At 43.7% G+C, this 14,164-nt stretch overlaps 1 protein-coding gene across 3 annotated transcripts in view; it reads right to left on the bottom strand.

The window, feature by feature from the left end:
• The window catches only part of tmem104 (transmembrane protein 104), a 225,330-nt gene that overhangs the window by 195,733 nt on the left and 15,433 nt on the right, over positions 1 to 14,164 (bottom strand). Inside the window, exon 1 of one of the 3 annotated variants that reach the window (XM_072558409.1) lies at positions 6,072 to 6,120. The exons of the other annotated variants lie outside the window; for them this stretch is intronic. The gene's annotated coding sequence lies outside the window, so the exon portion shown is untranslated. Of the gene's footprint in view, positions 1 to 6,071; positions 6,121 to 14,164 lie in introns of those variants that run through there. 3 annotated transcript variants of the gene reach the window in all.

Genomic DNA, 14,164 nt, shown 5'->3' with positions numbered 1-14,164 from the left:
AGGGTGATAGGCCAGAGAGGGCGGGAAGAAGATTGCGGGTCAAGAAGGCAGTGCTGAGTCTGAGAAAAAAGGTGGGGGTGGGGGGAAAGAGAGAAAGGAAGGGGAATGAGAAAGCTGGAGAAATCTGCATTCATCCCTTGTGGTTGGAGGGTTCCTAGGCGGAAGATGAGGTACTTTTCCTCCAGGTGTCATATTGCCATGGTCTGGTGATGGAGGCGGCCAAGGACCTGCATGCCCTTGGCTGAGTGGGAGGGAGAGTTAAAATGTTCAGCCGCGGATGGTTGGGTTGGTTGGTGCGGGTGTCCCAGAGGTGTTCTCTGAAACATTCCGCAAGTCGGCGGCCTGTCTCCCCAATGTCGAGGAGGCCACATTGGATGCAGCAAATGGAGTGTGGAGGTGCAGGTGAATTTGTGACGGATATGGAAGGATCCCTTGGAGGGAAGTGAGGGGGGGGGGGGGAAGGTGTGGGCACAAGTTTTGCATTTCTTGCGGTTGCAGGGGAAGGTGCCGGGAGTAGAGGTTGGGTTAGTGGGGAGTGTGGACCTGACGAGGGAGTCACGGAGGGAGTGGTCTTCCCAGAACGCTGATGGGGTGGGGAGGGAAATATATCCTTGGTGGTGGGGTCTATTTGGAGGTGGCAGATATGAAGGATGACACGATGTATCTGGAGGTTGGTGGGGTGGTGAGGACCAGTGGGGTTCTGTCCTGGTGGTGACTGGAGGAGCGGGGTTCAAGAATGCGGCGTGGAGGAGATGCGGTGGAGAGCATTGTCAACCATGTCTGAGGGGAAATTGCAGTCTTTGAAGGAGGCCACCATCTGGGTTGTTCGGTATTGGAATTGGTCCACTTGGGAGCAGATGCGAAGGCAAAAGGAATTGGGAATATGGGATGGTGTTTTTACAGGGGGCAGGGTGGGAAGAGGTGTAATTTAGGTAGCTGTGAGAGTCGGTCAGTTTATACTAAATGTCCATGTTGAGTCAGTCGCCCGAGATAGAAATGGAGAGGTCTAGGAAGGGGAGGGAGGAGCCCAAGACGGTCCAGGTAAATGAGGTTGGGATGGGAGGTGTTAGTAAAGTGGATGAACTGTTCAACCTCCTTGTGGGAGCATGAGGTAGCGCCAATAGTCATCGATGTAGCAGAGGAAAAAAGGTGGGGGTGGTGCCAGTGTGACTGAGGAATATGGACTGTTCCAAATATCCGACGAAGAGGCAGGCATAGTTGGGGCCCATGGCTACTCCTTTGGTTTGAAGGAAGTGGGAGGATTGGAAGAAGTTGTACAGAGTGAGGACCAGTTCAGTCAGTCGAAGAAGGGTGTCAGTGGAAGGGTACAGGTTGGGTCAGTGGGAAAGGAAGAAGCGGAGGGCTTTGAGGCCTTCGTGATTGGGGGATGGGGGTGGAGGTGTATAGGGACTGGATGTCCTTGGTGAAGGCAAGGCGTTGGGGGCCAGGGAAGCGAAAATCATGGAGGAGGTGGAGGGCGTGGGTGGTGTCCCAAACATAGGTGGGGAGTTCTTGGACTAAGGGGGGACAGGACCGGGTCGAGGTATGCAGAAAGGAGTTTGGTGGGGCAGAAGCAGGCTGAGACAATGGGTTGGCCGGGGCAGTCAGGTTTGTGGATTTTGGGCAGGAGGTAGAAACAGGCGGTGCAGGATTGTGGGACTATGAGGTTGGAGGTGGTGGATGGGAGATCCCCTGAGGTGATGACGTTATGGATGGTCTGGGAGATGATGGTTTGGTGGTCAGAGGTGGGGTCATGGTCAAGGGGGCAGTAGGAAGTGGTGTCTATGATCTGGCGTTTAGCCTCAGCAATATAAAGATCGGTGTGCCAAACTACCACCGCGCCTCCCTTGTCTGCTGGTTTAATGGCGAGGTCGGGGTTGGAGCAGAGGGATGCACGTTGCGAGGGTGGAGAGGTTGGAGTGGGTGAGAGTGGTGGACAGGTTAGCTATGAAGAGATAGAGGGCAGGTAAGAGGCCTCCAGGTGGATGTGGTGTGTTGGAGGTGGGAGAAGGGGTTGTCAGAGGGTGGGTGGGAGTCCTGGTTGAAGTAGGCGCAGAGGCGAAGAAATGCTCGATGTCTTGCCACGTGTTGAATTCATTAATCCGGGAGTGTAGGGGGATGAAGGTGAGGCCTCTGCTGAGGACTGATCTTCATCCTCAGAGGGGGAGGTCTGGAGGGATGGTGAAAATGCGGCAGAGCTGGCAGCTGGGACCCAGTGTGGGGGCGGGGGCGGGGACGCCTGTGGCAAGATAGTTATGCAGGTGGAGTGACGTCACTAGGGGCGGAAGTAGATGTGGCGACAGCAACTCCGGGGATGGAAGTGGCTGCAGCAATGCAGAAACGGTGTTGTTCCCAGTGGTTGTGGACCCCACGGAGGCTGCGAATCTGTCGGCAATGGTCTTCCTGGCGATCATGGAGGCAGTTGTCTGGGCAGCAATCAGGGAGCAGATGTGAGGTAATTGTTTGAGGCAGCGGTTGCTGCAGCAGCCACGGTGGTTAGTGGCACCGGAGCGCTTCCGGAGGCCGATGGAACATTCTGGAATGGTTGAGGAATCCTGAGTGTGGGGGTAAGTACATGAAAGTTTTTGGTACTTAGTATCTTTAATTTCTGATATGGCTAGGAAGAACTGTTTGTTTAGTGTATGAAGAACAGTAGAGGTCCTTTACAGCTGGGGTAGGTAGCTGTCCTGAGCTGGGGTAGGGTTGACTGAAGGGAATGAAGGTAGCAGCACATGGCTGCAAGTGTGGAGTGGAGGATCTGGAGGGAGGTCTGTTGCTGGAGGCTTCAGATTTGCTGTAAGTACTGGTTGGGTCCAAATTTTGTTGGTCTGAATGTAGTCCGGAGTCCATGCGGGGTCAGTCGGTTCCGTAGACAGGTGCTGAGGAAGGAGATGTGGCTGCGATAGCGAGTCTGTTTGAGGATGTGGCTGAAGAGCTTCAGGGCAGAGGAGATTACCTGGGGGGTGCAGTGAGAGGGGGACTCACTGGAGATCCTTTAGAGGGAGGAGGACAGCTTCTTCAAGGAAGGCATCATTGCAAGAGGATTCGCAGTAGGTTAAAAACAACTCTGAGAAAGTGAGGATTGCAAATGCTGGAGTGCAGGCTCATAGCTCCTTGAAAGTAGAGTCTCAGGTAGACAACATGGGGACAGCATCATTTGGTCTGCTTGCCTTTGCTCATCAGAGCCTTGATGAGTATAGGAATGAGAGGTCATGTTGAGCGATCACAGGACATTTTTGGAATACTATGTTCAATTCTGCTCTTCCTCCCACAAGAAGGGTGTTGTTAAACCTGAGAGGATACTGAAAAGATTTACAAAGCTTAGAGGGCTTGCGATATTGGGAGATGCTGGGGCTGTTTTCCCTGGAGCATTGGAGACTGAGGGGTGATCTTACAGAGGTTTATAAAATGAGGGGCTTGGATAGGGTAAATAGACAAAGTCTTTTCCCTGGGCTGGGGGTTGTCCAGTATTCTGCGCTCATCCTAGCATAGATTTAGCAGGAGGGGAAGATTTTGAAAAAGAGGAGGGACCTAAATAACAAACTTTGCCACATACACCTATCACAAACGGAAGAAAAAAATTTGACATATTGCCCTCATTTTCAGCCTGTTCCTGCAGCAGGAAATAAATTTACTGCATAGGTAATGCATGGCACTTTGCAAAGATAGGCAAGCACCTAAGACACTTGATCAACATCACCAAAAAAAAGGTTAAAATTGATCCAAAATACATTGTGTTCCAGTCCAAATCACTTTAGTTTGCAAACAGCATAATAGCAGTGTGAAGCAAACAAACAATGAGTCTGTAATCAGTAAATTGTGTTTTGACCTATGTCTAGAGAGGAGACACAAAACATGTAGCAGAATGTTTGAGAGTCTATTTCACAAGGAAACAAAAACCAATGGAAAGAAATTTGTCAATTCTGAACTATTCTCAGGATCAAAGACAACCAGGACTGGAAGAACTTTAGGAGACTATTTAAAGAAGCGATAAAACCTGCATTTTCTGCCCACATCTCAAAACATCAGCACAGAAGCAATACATCTATTCCAAAAACAGTTAGACTATAGTTGAAAGACAAAGCAAAATTATGGCTATCCAATTATAGCCAAAATATTCATGTTAAAAAGGAGTGCACATTTATCAAAGCAACACTAGAAAGGAGATACTGTGACTCCAAAAAAAAGAACCGGTTATGTCAGGACTACCTGCAAATGGATCAAAAGGCCCACAAGAGGCTTGAGATTTTAGAACTCATGTTGAAGACTATGATACAGTTGGTTAAAGAAAGACTAGTTTCTCTGGTTAGCAGCCAATGGAAACTGCAAACATAATGACCAAAGGTCAAGGGAGTTGCAGTTGATAGAACAAAGACGACTGAAGCAGAGCCAGTTGCATCCAAAAAGAATGAGATTAGTTTCAACATAGGAACATACAGGGTAATCCAATTATTTTGAATTGCTCAAACAAACAAGACAATGAATTCAATGGTCTCCTCCTGCACTGTAAACTTCAATAGTTTCTTTACCAGCTGACACTAAGAAACAGTTAATATTTGAACATCATTCTATGTACAGAGAGAGAGGTGATTGCATGGTGGCTCCAGAGAGGTCAATTCTTCACAGTTGTAGCATGCAAAGTGGTACTTGACTGTGGAAGCTACTGATTTCAATGCAATACTTGCATTGTCACTGCATAAAACTGTGCCATCAATAGTTGCTTAGCACAAAAGGTGAATCCTTAAATTGGGTATTTTGATCATGCATTGATCTTTTCAACGATGAACTAGATGTTATTTGTAATCTATTTACTTGGAAACAAAATATGGCAGTGTGCAACTGGTAACCAGTTTCATCAAGGCTAGTTTTTCCATATTGAAAATAAATATTTGATATGCTGATGCAGTGGCCCATCGAGTGCGGATGATGCACAGTGTGTTAACCTACACCTTCAGAATACTTTGTTCCTGAAGGATGCTGGTGTCATACAGAAATCCATCCACTGTGTGGCAGATCTTCCATATGTAGGGCTGACTATATAGCATGTTCGAGGTATCAGAAATGGGTTTTCCAGGTTTCACAGGCACATTTTGAAGACAGTTTTGCACCCAATTGCACATAATGGCAAGTTAAAATTCATTTGAACAACTTCTGGCAAAAAAGAGGTTTCGCATTGGATCTTTTCTTAGATAGTCAAGCCCACTGTTGCTCACCAGGTTATTGACTGTTTTAAAAGGAAGCCCAATTTCCAACAATGCTTTCAGGATCTGGTTGTTAGCACTTGTTGTGCCACCCAAAACCTCATTCAAAACAGTTGCAGTATTAACTAGCCCTTTACCAGAGCAAGCTAAACATAACAAGCACCACACTAGAGTAAGTTTTTCAAAATAATTAGCTTTTGTCCTTGCAAGGAATGCATACTAACAAGTGCAAGTGAACAATGGGACAACAGTCATCTGACATCCTGAGCAGCTACCCCATGGTCATTGGCCAATGAATTGACAGTGCAAACTATCTGCCCCTAAAAATTAGGGTGCATCAACAGTGGGCCATCCTCAGAGGTCTTGCCAAGTGGAAAAACAAGAAAAACAAAAATATTTGCATACAAAATGGTCTGTTATAGACACCTCAAATTCACACATTCTACACCTTCAACAAAAGCCAAAACTTCCCTACTGGACAGTATTGAGGTTGACTGTTACAAAGACAGCTACATTCTACTCCCATCACTCAACTAGTGCAAGATGACACGGACTCGCAGAAATGTTTCAAAGGTGATGCAAAAGGCTTAAGATAGTCAAATACAATCAGCTGGGAACAGGGTGCACCAGACTGCCCACCATGCTAAGCCCTGCTTAACAAAAACTAACTAGCATTGAAATAAGACAGTTAAAAAGAGATCAAGACAAGAGCAAACTAGCTACCTCAAGGCAGCACACAACCCATCAACTGCCAGTAATATGATGTTCCCACCAGCCCCCAACCCTGTTCATGCTGTCACTCCCTTAGTTTTCCTCTCTTATGTTGCACTAAGAGACTGTCAGGTACACCCTCTTTAGACCCCCCCTCACCTTCTGTTGGCTCTCCCCTCAGACTGTTGGCAAGCGTCCTTACTGAAGGCCTGACTAGAGAGAGAGTGTGTTGAACTGAATAAAATCCCATATCACACTGAAAAGGCAGCAGCAGGAAGAATTCACAACTGCAATGCCATCTTCTGGTACAAATCTTCCACAGCACATGCAAACTTACCTGAACAACCAAGCAACTACCTAAACACAATCGTAAGATGTAATTTTTGGATTTGTTCTGTCTCCCACACAGGGACTGAAAACAACTTGCCAAGTTTCCTGAACCAAAAGGGAATAAATGAGACAGTGTACATAAGCAGACAATGTGCAGGGGACCACTGCCATTGATACTTGGTCCCTAACCCACAAACCAAATCAGCTTCACTTGCAAACAATTACACAGTTAAAGACACTCCGCTACACCAGCAAAATTCATATTAGGAATAAAGCTCCTTGCTTTCTAAACATGCCAACATCCTTGTAAATGGCTGGTTTAAAAACAGTCCAAGTGGATTTTAGTCCACTTTTATAAAAGAAAAAAAACACCATCTTAGATTCCTTGTCTATGCCTTTGGCTTTCCAAACTTCAGAACTGCACACCAAGAATGGTATAACTGTGGAAATACATACTTTGGAAAGAAACCAATACTGTCTCCAGCACAGTGTTACAGATTAAGAATCTGCAACAGTTCTACATAACATCTTCACTCCAGCCAAAATAGAAGGTTCACTAAAGCAAAACTGTCAGCCATGGTATCAAGGCAACAGGCAAGTTGAATGCTTAAACGTTGTGAACAAAAATGACATTGATTTGTGCTGTCTGATAGATAGGTCTCATATCGCAACAGCGAGGGGGGAAAGCCACTAAAGAGTTGGTGCCCACTCCTAGCTATCCTGAAATTAACAGAACTAAAGTCACATGTGCTAGACTGGGTCTGCAACAGTTGGAGAGGGAGCTAACAGGAAGGAAAAATATACTGGACCTCATCTTTACCAATCCAATGGCTGCAGATGCATGAGTCTGTGACACAGTGACAACCACACAATTCTGGTGGAGACAAGGCCTTACCTCAGAGTGCCATCCATTGTGTTGTGTGGCACTATCACTGTTGTAAATGGGACAGACTTCATACATCTAGCAACTCAAGACTGGGCATCCATGAAACATGGAAGACCATCAACAGCAGCACAATTTGCAACCTCATGACGCAACATATCCCAACTGAATTATTACCATCAAACCAGGGAAACCAATCCTGGTTCAATGCAGAGTGCAGGAGGACATGCTAGGAGCAGCACCAGACCTAAAATGGCATGTCAACCTGGTCAAACATAAACAGCAATTCAGACACAGGGCTAACCAACAGATCAGATCTCAGCTCTGCAGTCCTGCCATATCTAGTCATGAAAGGTGGAAAACAAACTCAGGAGGAGAAAGAGCCACAAATATCCCCATCCTCTATGATAGATGAGCCCAACACCAAAAGTACAAAAGTGCATAAGGCTGAAGCATTCACAGCAATCTTCAGACTGACATGCTGAGTGGATAATCCATCTCAGCATTCTCCAGTGGTCCCCTGCATCATACAGATGAGCCTTCAGCCAGTTCAATTCATTCCACCAGATATCAAAAAATGGTTGGAAACACTGCATCCTACAGAGGTTATGGGCCTTGACAAAATTCTGAAATAGTACTGAAGACAAGTACTCCAGTACGTGCCACTCACCAAAGACTAGAATAAAACTACAACATAAAACTAGTAATCACCACCCCAGTCTACTGCCGATCAGTACAGTGGTGGAAAGTGCCATCAACAATACTAAATCAAGCAGGACCCAACATATCCCCCACAACTTTTACCAACAAGCCGAGCATCAGCACAAGTTCAAAGAAGAATGCAGGATGGTTTGCCAGGAGCAGCACTAGGCATACCCTAAAAACAAGGTGACAACTGCGCACCGTCTCCCAGCTGGATTCTGGCAGGGCCACACAGCTCCTGACCTCATTACAGCCTTGGTTCAAACATGGACAAAAGAGTGGAATTCCAAAGGTGAACTGACAGCTCTTGACATTAAGGTTGCATTCAACAAAGTGCAGCATAAAGATTCCACTCAAAATTGGTATCAATGGGTATCGGGAGGCAGGGGAGGGGGGGCAAACTTTCCACTGGTTGGAGTCATACCTGGCACCTGGAAGATGGTGGTGGTTGTTCGATATCAGTCATCTCAGCCCCAGGATCTCTCTGCAAAAGTTCCTCATGACTGCCCTCAACCCAAGTATCTTTAGCTGCTTCAACGACTTTCCCCTCCCTTAGTAAGAAATGAGAATGCTTGCCATTTATTGCAAGACTGGCAGCACCATTTGTATCTCCTCTGATGTCTCCTCAGACTGAAGCAGTTCAGGTTCAAATCCAATAATATTTGGACAACATCCAGGCTTGGGCTGACAAGTGGCAAGTAACATTTGTACCACACAAGTACCAGGCAATAACCATCTCCAGTAAGAGACAACCTGACCACTGGCCCTTTACGTTCAATGCTGCCATCACTGAATGCCCCACTAACATCCTGGGGTTACAGTTGACCAGAAACCCAACTGGACCCACTACTTATAGTTACAAGAGCAAAGAATATCATGGTGAGTAACTACAGTCCTGACTCCCTATTGCTTGTCCACAATCTACAAGGCACAAGTCAGAGTATGATGAAGACTCCCCATTTGCCTGGATGAGTACAGCCCCAACACTGACTAAGCTTGACACCATCCAGTACAAAACATCTCGCTCGATTGGCACAGTATCCACTCCCAAAGCTCAGTACTAGCAACATATACTGTCCGCAAGATGTGCTGCAGAAATTCAAAGATCCTTGGACAGCATCTTCCAAACATGACCACTTCCCTCCAAGGACTAGGGCAGCAGATGTTTAGAAGCACCATTTGCAAACTGCCCTCCAAGTTAGTCAACATCCTGAGTTGGAAAAATAAATCACTGATCTTTCACTGTTGCAGAGTCAAAATTCTCAATTCTCTCCTCAATGGCATTGTGGATTACCTATAGTGCACTGACTGCAGCCGTTCAAGAATGCAGCTCATCACCACCTACTCAAGGAGAACTAGGGATAGGTGAGAAATGAAAGCCAGCCAGCAGCATTCATGTCCCAAAAGTAGCAAAAAAGGAAGGATTTACCTTCAATACAAGAACCAATTTGCAAAGTGAGAATCAACAGCTTCCAAATGATATTGCGGAATTTCACAACATATGAACAAATTGATAATTCTTAACTTCTGAGTAGCAACAAGTCCAATGCCAGAAATCCGTTAACCACAAAACCCTAACACAGGCTTGCCTGAAATTATATCCATTTCATCTGAACACAGATTATAAAGAGGATTACTGGGATAATTCAGTAACCTACTGCCATCTTCTGGTACAAACTCACTGCTGCAACAAAAAGCATGGAGACAAGGAACAGAAAAACACTATTGCTTTTAATTAAGCAGAACCAAAAACATCAAAATAAACCTCACTAGATTACAGGTTAGACCTTGGAGTAGTGTCTGATTCTAGGATCACACTTGTGAAAGGAAGGGCATGCATAGTACAAAGAGATTTCACAGAACAGCAACAGGGCCATGAGAAATAAGCAATCCTGAGAAAACACTAACTAGGAGCACAAGTAGGTAATTTGACTCCTCAAGCTTGTTGCAATGTTCAAATAAGTTAAAGTCATCTTTCGTCCCAAGACCATTTTACTACACGAGATTGATATCCATTGATACCTTATCTAAAGGTATCTGCCCATTGTGGTCTGAACATTCTTCATGACTGAGCCTCACAAACTGGATTGGGTAGAGAAATTAAAGACAATCATCCTCACCCAAGTCCTGAAGTGGCATACCTCTTATTCGAAGACTGTTCCCTGATCTTTTCTCCAAATTCTCCATCAGGGACAAGTGTTCTTGCAATATCTACACTGCCAAAAATATTTTTAAGCTTGAATTGAATCACCTTTCATTCTTCTGAAGGGAGGATTTTGGCCCAATCTTATCTGAACAAGATTCGGAGATGCCGGTGTTGGACTGGGGTGTACAAAGTTAAAAATCACAACACCAGGTTATAGTCCAACAATTAAACCTGTTGGACTATAACCTGGTGTTGTGATTTTTTAACTTCATCTGAACAACAAATTGTCAGACATCAGAATGTTTGTTGCATTCCCTCAATGACAATCATATTCTTCCTTGATCAAGGGGACCAAAAAAAAAAAAGTGTCCAATACATCGTACCTCACTATCGCCAAAGGTCTCAAATTGCAGCAAGGTACCTTCACTGCAGGACCCTTCAAAAACCTTTATTCTAACTAATCATGCTAACTTCTTTTGCCTCCACAATTCCTTGGATTTTAGTGCATTCCCCATCTATGAAAATACATAGCAAGTCTAACTGGGCTACTAAAAGTAAAAAGGGAAATCAAAGGTGAGGGCAAGTGAACCCATCATCAATTGAAGATCGGTAGAAATCTAACATTTCATAATTGATTTGCTTTCCTCCATCACACAAAGTGCAGTCACTGTTTAATCACTTCATTTTGCTCAATCCATGTTGGTTTTAATACTTCATTTGACTCAGCTTTGCTTCACTTAGAAACAGAGTCAGATTGCAGAGTGAAGGCAATACATGTTTGAGTGGCACAGGACAAATACGATAACAATCATTTAGAAATTGATCATGCAGACATTACATGAATTTGCATCAAGCTTTACCTAACAGACGCATTAGAAAGCAATTGCATAATTTAACATGCTATGGTTTGGGGGCTTGGAAAGAGTTAATAAATTGCCACTTTCAATCACAATGGCTAGCATCAAATTTGAAAATGAAGTTATCCTGGAAGCAGTGCTATTGGAGAGAGCCCAGACAGACAGCAATGAATCTGCACACGAAGCTGAACTGGAAATAAAAACCCATAGTAACCTGCTGAAACCACCACTGTGCTTTGAGGAATACAGTTGCTAACAAAAAAAATTTGAGTTACTGTAGTGTCCTGTGGCCTTAATGACTAAACTCTACAACAAAATCATTTTTTGATCTTAAATTCATACACAAGAAAAAAAAAAGCTAAAATTGGGCAGTGGGTATGGAAGTAAAGAAAAGAACATGGATTGATGAAAAGCAAGTCTGACAAGTCTGTTGGCGATTCTTTTAAAAGGCAACTAGAAAGTAAAGTGGGTCAGAGACACTTAAAATGCATTCAACAGAACATCAAACACAAAATCCCTGCAGTGTGGAAACAGGCCCTTAAGCCCACCAAGTCCACACCGACCCTCCCACCCAGATCCATTCCCCTATTATTCAACATTTATCCTAATTCATGCACCTAACTAACATCCCTGAAAACGGGCAATTTAACATGGCTAATCCACCCAATCTTAACAGTTTTGGATTGTGGGCACAAACTAGAGCACCGGAGGAAACCCTTGTAGACATGGGGTGAATGTGCAAAGTCCACAGAGTTATCTGAAGCTGGAATTGAACCCAGTCCCTGGTGCTGTGAGGCAGCAGTGCTAACCACTGAGCCACCATAAGCCCAAGGTTCAGGGAGGAGGTTGATAGTTAACTTTTGAATATTGCAATACTCAAAAGCTAATTGTGTCTGCAAGCCAAGAATGAAATTTCATCTAGCACGTCAGTTAAGGATTGTTAACATGGCAAGGCAAACAATAGAAAGAGCAGAACATTACCAGCTTGGCTGGTGGCAAAATGCTGATTTTTTTTCTTAAAAAGTCATTAGTATGAAGCGGAACCTGGATGCCCTTGTACACAGAATAAAGTTAACACGTACGACAGCATGTAAGTAACCAAACACATGGTATATTAATCTCTGGTGCAAGGGAATAGAAGTACAAGACTAAGAGTAAAGAAGCCTTACTGGAAGAATTAGGCACTCTACAGTTTTGTTGTACTTAAAGGATCACTTTCCACAAGTGCAATCAAGGCTGACAGTGAAAAAGAGACTGTCCTGAACAGATCAATTGGACTAGCCCTACATTCAGTTCGGTCAGTTAGGTGATCTCCGACAAAAAACTAATAGGGCTCAATAGCACAGATGCGGAGAGAATTCTTCCACCACTCGGAAGGTCAAGGCACAACATCAGTTTCAAAGAGTCAGCCATTTGGGACAGAAATAATGGGAAATTAAAGCTCTACTGAAAAGAACAGTGGATGCTCATTCCCTAATCAGCACTTAAATATAGGTGAAGAAAATGAACAGATTTTCAAGTACTGAGGGAAACAAAATCAAAATGGGTTCAATACAAAATGCTATGTAGTAAAGCAGCAGGTCAGGTATGATCTTACTGCTCCTTTTGTTAATTCTTATCCAAACCACTCAGTACTTGACATTGATGCTGTGGTCTCATGTGATTCATACCAATGATCTAGACTTAGAAGTAGTAAGAGTGATGAGTAAGTTTGCAGTGGTACAAAAATTGGTGCGGTGATATATAATGAAGTTTATAGCTTCAGGTTACTCAAGGATATAGACAGACTAGTCAGACGGGCCAATTCAGTAGAAAAATTATAATCAAACCAGATAAATGTTAGACAGGACAAACAAGGCAAGGAACACAATTAAAAAAGGTAGGACCTGAGAAGCATAGAGGATTAGAGGTACCTTGGTGTGTAATTCCTTGAGATATCAGGGCATCTGGATAAAGTGATTAAGGGAGCTTTGGGATATTTGCCAAGGCATAGGAGTTCAAGTTATGATGTAACTGTACAAAGTTTTGGTTAAACCAGAGCACAGGTGTGCAGTTCTGGAAGCCACACTGTAAGGATCTGAGCCTTGGAAATGCTTCTGAAAAGATTTACCAGGATGTATCCTGGGTTCAAGAGTTTCAATTACAATCAGGAGATTCAAACAGACTGAGATGGTCTTCCTTAGAGATATTGAGGAGGAAGACAAATGAGATGTATAAAACTGAGGGGTATTGATAAGGTAGGCAAGGTAGACTTTTCCCCTCGATGGAGGCATGAATGACCGGGGCATAGATTTATGGCAGGGCATTAAAAGACTTAGAGGAAATTAGGAAAATAGAAAGGAGGGTTATGGGGATCTAATTCATGGACTGCAAGATTCAGAAGCAGAAAACCTCCTAACATTGAAGTAGTTAGATGCCTGCTTGTGGCAAAGTGTGGTAATTCCATTTTCCAAAAGTTAGCTACTGGTTTCTGACTGGCACAGACTTTATCATTCTTTTCAACTTTATTCAAAAGAAATTCTCTTCTGAAATAAAACCATCCATGCTTTTTTCCTCCATGGCCTTATTAATTTGAATTACTTGTTTAGTGGTTTGTGTAGCTATGAATCAGTCTTGTGTTCCTTTACTCAATTCAGATGATTTTCCAAGTGATGTTGCCTCTATTCTTCCAAAAAAAAAACCACATCAGTTAGCCATAATTTGTGTTTGCAAATTACACATTTTGCAAGTCTACTGTTTTTCTGTATTGTCTCAATCATGCATACAACTATTATGCCAGCCACTGCCACTTGCCCCACATTGCAATACAATGTGTCACTGCCAACATTTGGAAAATCCAAATAAGTCACAATTACCTGTAACCATCCCTTTCTGTTGCTACTCCAAGTCAATGAAGTTCATTAATCAGGACTTGGCCTTGGAGATCAATGCTCACTACTTGAACAGACGCTCAACTTATTCTATTTTCAAATCTTCATGCAAAGAATTAATACACTATCTTTCCTCCCACCACTAGTGGGAGTATGTTCTCAGAACAACTTGCTCTCTAAGAGATAGATAAACCAATTAGTTGTGCTCCAGCCCTTGGGCAGTACTCCTTTCTCAGAACAATTTGTTTCAATACAGACAAGTGCCTCAGCTACATTTTTCTCAACTACTTTGAGCATTCTCTTTCCAGTCCAAGGATCTTTAGCCTCTTCATTTGATTAGGTTGTCAACTATTATCCATCCCTCAAGTGTGTACTTTATCACCTAATTACTTTAATATCACATCTACCATGTTTATGTCTATTTACCAGGAAGATTAACATTGTCCATTTTACATGCACACTAA

This window comes from Chiloscyllium punctatum, chromosome 39, assembly GCF_047496795.1.
Source record: "Chiloscyllium punctatum isolate Juve2018m chromosome 39, sChiPun1.3, whole genome shotgun sequence".
Lineage (NCBI taxonomy): Eukaryota > Metazoa > Chordata > Chondrichthyes > Orectolobiformes > Hemiscylliidae > Chiloscyllium > Chiloscyllium punctatum.
The sequence above is the reverse complement of the archived record's forward strand: the minus strand, read 5'-3'. Positions and strand labels throughout refer to the sequence as shown.